The sequence below is a fragment of the Lycium ferocissimum genome, unplaced genomic scaffold, assembly GCF_029784015.1.
Source record: "Lycium ferocissimum isolate CSIRO_LF1 unplaced genomic scaffold, AGI_CSIRO_Lferr_CH_V1 ctg15280, whole genome shotgun sequence".
NCBI lineage: Eukaryota > Viridiplantae > Streptophyta > Magnoliopsida > Solanales > Solanaceae > Lycium > Lycium ferocissimum.
Window position 1 is genome coordinate 7,820 of NW_026715936.1, and position 9,152 is coordinate 16,971.

The window sequence follows — 9,152 nt, forward strand, 5'->3', positions numbered from 1 at the left end:
TGGTATCTGGCAACACATCAATATCAAAATCAATCTCTCGCTCTGGAGGGAGGCCTGGTAGCTCTTCTGGGAACACATCCAGAAATTCATTCACCACAGGAGCTGACTGAAGAGTTGGCGGTTCAGCTTCTACATCTTGAACCCGAACTAGATGATAAATGCAACCTTTTGTGATCATTTTCCTTGCCTTAAGATAGGAAATAAACCTACCTTTTGGTGACGCAGTATTTCCTTTCCATACTAAAACTGGTTCTCCCAAAAATTGGAAAAAAACCATTTTCATTCTGCAATCAATATTGGCATAGCAAGAAGCCAACCAATCCATGCCCATAATAACATCAAAATCCACCATTTTTAACTCATGTAAGTAAACCATAGTATGATGGTCACAAATCACAACTATACAACTTTTATATACTCGGCTAGCTATTACCGATTCACCAATGGGTGTAGACACCTCAAAAGGTTTGATCGACTCCGGTTTGACTCTAAACCGACCCGCAATATACGAAGTAACATATGACAATGTGGAGCCCAAATCTATCAAAGCATATACATCATGAGAAAATACCGTTAATATACCTGTGACTACATCAGGAGAAGACTCAAGATCTTGGCGTCCAGCCAAAGCATAAATACGGTGCTGAGGACCGCTAGAACTGGGGACTATCCCTCTGCCTCTACCATGGCTCACCGGCGTATGTAAACCTGGCCCCATAGAGCGTATAGATGATGAAGATCCGGCTACCGACCCTGAAGGCTGGGTCCTACCTCTGCCACCAACTAAGGGGTAATCACGCATAATATGGCCTGGCTGACCACACGAATAGAAAACCTTTGAACCTAATCGACACTGGCCCCAATGTAACTTCCCACACTGGAAACATCGTGGCACGGGTGGCCTCGCCTAACCCGAATCACCCCTGAACTGAGAACCGAAAAACTCTGACTCGGCCCGGGATGAGTAGATCTAATAAATCTCTATCCTGAAAACCGTGGAGGCGCACTAGTCATAGAATGGCCTAAGTTCCTAGAAGACTACTGTTTGTGCCCGCCTCTAAACTCACTCATTGGACCCGAAGATCTAGCCCTCTTATTATACCTTCTATCATGCTCACGCTCACTTCTTTGTTGTTGTTGGCTTTCTTCTAAATTCTGGGCATGTGCTTGAATGCGTGAAATATCCATATTGTCCTAAAGGGACGCAGTCAAGCACCTATCCATCAAATGTGGGCCTAGGCCTTTCATAAATCGGTGCACTCGGTCACCCATATCCGCTAGCATGGCCGAACCATACCTAGCCAAAGAATTGAAGCGGAGACCATCACTACAAGAAAAAGGCTTATTAGCGACCAACATTTAGCGGCCAGATACAAATCTGGTCGTTAAAAGTATATCTTTAGGGACTGTATCTTTTCCTGGTCCCTAGTTCTGAATTTAACTACGAGGAGACTAATCCTCGTCCATAAAATTGTCAATATCTGGTCCCTATTGCACTGAATTGTGTGGGACTGAGGCGCCAACCAAATTTCCTCCAATTTTTTTATATATATATTGTATAGTGTATTATTTAATAAATAAAAATAATAATAATAATAATTATTATAATATTATTATTATAAAGAAATTGAAACACTTAAACATTCCTCCATTCATCAGTATAGCGAATAGGGTTTACTCCCCATTCTCAAATCTCAACGTTAGCTCCCCAAAACCCTAAATTCTCATCATTTTGACAGCCTAATCTAGTGTTTCATTGAAATTTGTTCTTGATTTCTTTGTTCAAAGTCACAGTTATGTCGTCAACTGTTCTTCATTACTTCTCTAGGGTTCACGACTATTCAATTTTGGTGTGTTGTTTTGGGTAAGTTTTGTATTTTTGTTCTTGACGCTGTCATCTTTGTGTGATTGAGTGGGGATTTTGTGATTCAACAAGACCCATATCACATTCACTTCAGCCTCAGCATTGAGATGTGAATGAGCTTCCCTATTTCAATTCTAGGAGATTCCAAGAGTATTAGCTTGAAATTCGTAAGTTTGCTTTCCCTATTTCAGTTTTCTCTTCTGCTTCAGTTATGCTTGTGTGTTTGGTTTTATTTAAGACCTGCGTCAGTGACGAAGTGTGTCATTTATTTGGTTACAGATCCTTTCTTCCTTTCACTAATTTAGACTTAATTTAACATTCTGAAATTTCTGTTTTAGTCTTGTTGGGTTTTGATGTTAATGCTTATGAGTTTCGCTTCATCTCATTTGTGGACAAAGTGAGTGATTTTTTGCATTTATTTTCATTGTTGGTCTTCATTTCATTGATGGATACATGTTATTATTGTTTCTGCTTAAGTATTGGGTGTTTATGCTATAATATATTTCTCAATATTATTATACCCATGCCAAATATTACTATGAACCACTCCTTTATGTACTATATGGAAGCTTTAATCGACGGGGTTGTTGTACTTTGTTACCAATTTATACTAGATGAGGTGCTTAATTGAGTTTGCTAGTCTATAACGATTGACCGGTTCTGATGTTTAGTTGCATCTTGGTGCTATCTATACCTTAGTTTATGGAAGAACTGGTGATCATTTGGTGGCGTTCTCTGTTCTGCGGGTCAACAAGCTAATGAAATTGTCCAGGGTCAGTTCTCTGCTCTTCTATGATTGTAAGTAGTTGTTTAACTAAGTTAATGTTTTCACAAGCCTTGTTGATTTTTATATATGATTTTTATCATAATGATGGGAAACGTGGCATTTTGTGTTTCCATTATTGTTGACTCGTTAGATTCAATTTCTCAACAACATTCTACAACTCCTAGTTGTTAAATACACTCAGCCTCTTGTTGAAGCCTACTTGATCGATGTGTAAATATTTTGATTATGCTTTTAGAAGGACAAGAGAATTTCAAACCACAACATTCGGATTACTAATTGCTTGAGAGATTCCGCATTAATGTGTAAATATTTGGATTATGCTTTTAAGACGGTATATATATTCTTGGAAGAATATTGTAAGAAGACAAGTTTGTCAAGTCATTGCGGAGAGGAATAAATTTACCTTTAGAATAAACAAGGTTGGCATGCCTTATTTGTCTTGACATAATTAACAAAGAAACCAGAAAAGAAGAACTTTTTGCAAGGAAACACATGTATTTATTTGAGGTAGTCTTTGGACAAATTTGATCTTAAGTCATTGTCATGACGTTGAAGTATCATATTCTTTTTTACTTGGTGTATTTATTATGTTTCTTACATCTTCGTATATTCTATTTTTCAGAACAACGTGTGTGATACTATATTTCCATTGAGTATACAATTTAGTGAATAGGTATTAGAGTTTTTTCTTAAACAAGTATTAGAGTGTTTTTATTTTTCACTATTTTAATATAGGATCATGTACTCCATTCGTGTACACTAGTCGTGTCAACTGTTAAGTGATATAAATTTGTAGAATTTAGATAGTTAGAAGAGTTGGCCTCTTTGAATATTGTGTTGCTTTCTCATTGAATTAAAGAAGACAGCATTTATATGACACTCTTAGAGATTATACTGGGCACTTTTGTTGCTGTTGTTGTTGTTGTCTTACGTATGCTTAATATGGAGTTTTGCAAAGTTTTTATCCTTCTTTTGTTGTATAATTTACAGGAAGAAAATCATATTTCATTTGAAGGATCTGAAGTAGGGACAGCTTTGTTCTCTCACTATTTGTTTTACTCTGCTGATAACTTTATGCAATTTATAAGTAATGGAGGGGAAAAGAGCGTAGGTGTAGATAGCCAGCGAAATATCAGGACAGTTGAGCTGGTTTGTTGAGTGAAAAATTGTGCCAATTAGGATTGTTAGATTAGCACGTCTTGCTACATAAGTAAGGATAGACCATGCCTAGTGCGCCATGTGCCTCATGGCAAGCAGGTTGCTTGCATGTACGTCGCACACACCAGAGTGTTCATGAGGGGCAAAGAGCGTAGGTGTAGATAGCCAGCAAAATATCAGGATGAGCTGGCTTGTTGAGTTAAAAATTGTGCCAAATAGGATTGTTAGATTAGCACGTCTTGGTATGTTAGTAAGGATAGGCCATGCCTACTGCGCCACGCGCCTCATGGCAAGCAGGTTGCTTGCCCTGTACGTGGCACACACCAGAGTGTGCACCTGCATTTTATCTCTAGTATCTCAACTTGTCTCCAATGATGCCGAAATCCACCTGAGCTTCTTGGGTACCAACCAAACCACGCCAACAAGTCCTAAAACATACTCCATCCGTCCCAAAATGATTGTCTTACTTTCCCTATCAGTTTGTCCCAAAAAGATTTGACACATTTCTATATTTAGAAACAATTTAACTTTACGAAATGATTTACAGCCACATAAATATCTAAGGCTTGTTTTGGACCACACAATTCAAAAGTCTCCTTTTATTTCTTTAAACTCCGCGCCAAGTCAAACTAAGACAATTTTTTTAGGACGGAGGGAATAATATTAATTTATCCAAGACCGCAAAACATGAAAATTGAACGTAAATTCTCCAAACAAGGGTTTGAGTTGTTACAGTTGGTGACATTCGGCAGGTGGAAACTAAAGGAGAACTCTTTAATTTGTAAATATAAAACTAAGATGTTATAGTAATTTTACCTCTGGAAAGAGCCAATGATTTCTTTTGGTGAACAGAGTATAATCCAAACTCCTAATAAAAGGAAATCTGCATGGTAGTGACTTGATTTACAGTTCTAAAGTGTAGGGATTAAGGCCTTCTTGTAATTTTTCTCACAGAAATTCAGTGAGTATTACAAATCTTTACCTAAATATCTTTGGCTTCTCTTTTATTTTCTGGTGAGTGTTCTTTGTTTCTTCCCCTTCCCTGTTTGGTTTGTTCACTGATGTCGACGTTTTCTCTAATCCTTTCGTAAAGTACACGTATATTCTAAGTGCATTATTTGATTGGGAATTTTCTGAACTCTTTTAGATAGGCTAGTTGAAATCAAACAGGTATCATGTCTCTCTCAATTGGAAAATCTTCGGTGTGCTAATACTATTGCAGGAGTCAAAAGTTCAATCTTTTGGCCTGCTTAGTTTTGGAAGAAAATTAATTCTACTGTTCATTCTTTAACTATACATTCTTGGTAGCTATTTAGATATACTCTAGAATAATGTGAATTGGTATTTATGAATGATAGGAACTCAACCAAAGCTATCCGGAAACAAGATCATGCTGACTATTTTACTAGGTGACTTCTCTTATGCCATTAGAAATAGGTGAAAACTGCATTACCAGTACCTTTTTGGATTCAGAAACTTGCATCACTCTTAGCTTGGTACCACTTCTCTCTGGTAAGAAACACTGCTAAATCTCTTTAGGCTTATTTTTCTCTGCTTAGTATGTTTCATAGTACTACTACTACAAGCATTTATTTAATATATGTATAATAGGTAGGTGGAATACTTAGAACTAATATTGCCAATGCCGATATATGTATGTGATATAATAGATAGAACAACTTCAAATGAAGTAAGACAACAAGTAGTCAACCTATAGGTTGCTTGGTTTGAAGGAACTATTCAAGCTCAAATCACTTTGTGATAGATTCAACGTAAAAGAGGCATAAACCACTTTTATGGAACAAGTTGTTTCATCCATAGCATTATTTTAGCACAATGAAATTCAAAAGCCTACATGTTATGAGTGTTAACATCTTTTAAATCTCGGGGATGGACTTGTGAATCATAATTTGCAATAATGATCGGAAGAAAAACCAATATCAGCAGCCAGAACTATGAGAAGCAAAGAATGGAAGCATCCAGCCTCTTACACCAGATAATAATGTGTTCCTGCAGACAAAAAGATAATACAAAATTTGTCCAGCTTTTTCCATACAGCCACGAAACTGTATAATTCCTATATAATTCAGATGATCTAATTTCTGCCTTCAAACTGATTATTTCAACTAATATGTTAGTTGCGTATTATTACAAACTGGTGCAACCAGGATATTTAGATATATGGTTGTAGTATGTAGAGTTTAAATTCTATGAATAAGTTGGAGGTAAGGTATATGTCCCCCTCCTTGTATTTTGACATGTTAATGAAATTTGCATTGGGGTCTAATGTTGGAACCTTGATGTGTTTTGTGAAAGCTTGATGCTAGTGATACTTTTCTCTATATAGAGTTGATTATCAACATTACAATTATATAATATTCTGGTGGCAAATCGTGTATGATCAGCCAGGTTCCTGTCGTTAATATCATTAAGGACCAGTTTTTTGTCCTAGAAAACCTTTATTCAAACTAGCAAAAACTGGTCGCTAAATGTTTTTAGGGACCAAAATATGGCTGCTCGATCTTCATTTACGGACCAGAAATATGGTCCTAAATAGGGTTTTAGGGAACAGATATTTTCCCGACGCTATAAGTTTCTAAGGACCAGTTAAAAAAATTGGTCGTTATTGGGCTTTAGCGGCGGAGGCTATAGCGACGGGTGGTGACCAGATTTTTCTGGTCGCTATTTACTTTTAGGGACCAGAATAAGACTATTAGGGACCATTTTTCTGGTCGCTAATAGCCGTTTTTCTTGTAGTGCATACTCTAAAGCACTCATGCTTCCTTGCCTCAAATTTAAGAGCTTATCGGCTGTAGCTCGCCGAACCTCTGGAGGCAGGTAGTGTTGGAGGAAAGCATCTACAAATTCCTGCCATACCGGGGGAGGCGCATTGGCTCCCCGTGAAGCCATCCAAATCGTTTACCAATATACCACAACATCCCTCATTCTATAGGATGCTAATTCCACCGACTCAGTGTCCGAAGCATGCATCAACTGAAGTGTCCTCAACATTCCATCAATAAAATTCTGAGGGTCCTCATCCGGCTTTGATCCAAATAATTTCGGAGGGTTCAAGCTAATAAAATCACGGGCCCTTGCACTAACAGCCCTATCACCTTGCCTCGTACTTTTGCCGGCGAGTACGGCGCAACCAATTGAGTAAGTAATTGAATGGCCTCTTTTACTTCTTGGCCGAAGCATCCGGCGGAGGAACCGGAGGTGTCGGAGCTAGGGCCGAGGGTCCCTCACACTCCTCGAAACGACCGAATGAGAGGACCGAGATGAGCCGCATTACGGGACTCACTTTCCTCTACAACCGTTGGCGGTGCTCTTTCAGCACTTGCTTTTCTGCCATTGTCTTGCCCTTTTGGGCTGTCGTAGCCTTTCTCTTTATAGGCATCTCTGAAATACATAACACACAGTTAAGAAAAAAGAAGTTCTTATGCCACAGCTCTCTCGCACGATCTTATGAAGAAAGAAGGTCATTCATTCCTAAAATGCTCGCAGCCTCTTGTTTATAAGTGTGGCGCGCAACACGCTCATAACCAAGACTCTACTGGACACGGCTCGTAGACACACACTAGGACGAATCGCTGCTCTGATACCACTTTTGTCACGATCCAACCAGAGGGCCGCGACGGGTACCCGGTGCTAACCCACCCGGGCACCCCTTATCATACATTCACATTTACATCTAGGTGGGCCACATAGCTAAATCATACTTTCCATCCATTATTCGTACTAATCCCATTAGGCAACGATACATATATACATATATATATATATATATATACATATATGTATATGTATATACATATATGTATATGTATATACATATATGTATATGTATATACATATATGTATATATATAGATATACATATATGTATATATATAGATATACATATATGTATATATATATATATATATACATATATATATATATGTATATATATAGATATATATACATATATGTATATATATAGATATACATATATGTATATATATAGATATATATACATATATATATATATATACACATATATATATATAGATATATATACATATATGTATATATATCTATATATATATATATATATATATATATATATCTATATATATATATGTGTATATATATATATATATCACCATCAGTAACAATGCCCATATCAATGTACATAAGCCGTCGAGGCTAACAAAATGATAACCAAAATATAAGCCGACAAGGCTAAATACATCTAACCATATACACATGTCTACGAGCCTCTAAGGAGAGTATGTCATGGCATATAGGCGGGACAGGACCCCACCATGCTCATAAATGTGTACACAAAAGAATAAATACCAAAAGTTGTAACTCCGAATGAAATGGAGCTCCGCTATGTAGTCCCTGAGTAATAAAGCTATGGATCAAGTCTGTCTCCCTGGCCACCTGCGGGCATGACACAGCGTCCACAAATAAAAGGAGGTCAGTACGAAGAATGTACTGAGTATGTAAAGCATGATCACCATCATTATAGAAGCATAATAAGCAATAGAAGAAATAGCATAAGATGGGAGGTAGTAGATCCAACGTCATAAACACTTACTTGCTTTTCATAAGGACTTTCCATTTCTAATGCGTGATTGTGTACATCCACCCATATCCTTATCCGTATTCATATCCATACTCATTTACACTTCGTATCCATATTCATATTCATAGCATATTCGTATTTATATTCATACTTATATCGTATACATATCCATATCATGTACGTAGCATACCCGACCATGAAGGTTCGGTGTTTCACATACCTGGCCCTACCACGGCTCAGGGTCATATATATATATATATATGTATATATATTCTACGCGGCCATACAAGCTCGAGGTTTCATAATAGCCATACATAGGCACATATACATAAAAGCTCATAAGCATCTGTAGCATCATTACTATTGTCGTTCATTACATCTATCCCTAGAGGATTACTCATCATAGGAGGAATTTTAGTACAATCGTAACATATCGAGAATCATAAGCTTAATAGCTCTTAAAGATAGAATCATTTGGTGGACATCATAGGCTCATAGAAGATTAGATATTTGGACAAGGAACCATGCCTTATGAAAGAAGGGGTAGCCTTACATACCTTTCCGTTCAACTATTCTATCACTTGCACGTTCTCCTTCAATGCTCACGTTTCTACCGTCATTAGAGTACATACTAACATTAGAAAATCGATAGCTTAGCATACTTGACTAAAGCTAGAGAAAATTGGGCAGCATCTCCTTTATTTATACGACTTCTTCCATATCATATATCAACTCCCAAACATCAATAATAACATTCACAATATCATA

At 37.2% G+C, this 9,152-nt stretch overlaps 1 long non-coding RNA gene across 3 annotated transcripts; it reads left to right on the top strand.

Moving 5' to 3' along the window:
- Positions 1-1,564: 1,564 nt before the first annotated feature.
- On the top strand, positions 1,565-5,488 carry LOC132042425 (uncharacterized). Of its 3 annotated transcripts, XR_009411478.1 has the most exons (4): positions 1,566-2,031; positions 2,564-4,823; positions 4,920-4,979; positions 5,168-5,488. It is a non-coding gene; the product is annotated as an uncharacterized LOC132042425 (long non-coding RNA). The 3 variants fall into 3 exon arrangements; XR_009411477.1 differs by having other exon boundaries at positions 1,565-2,031; positions 2,564-4,979; XR_009411476.1 differs by lacking the exon at positions 4,920-4,979 and having other exon boundaries at positions 1,621-2,031; positions 2,564-2,637.
- Positions 5,489-9,152: the final 3,664 nt, after the last annotated feature.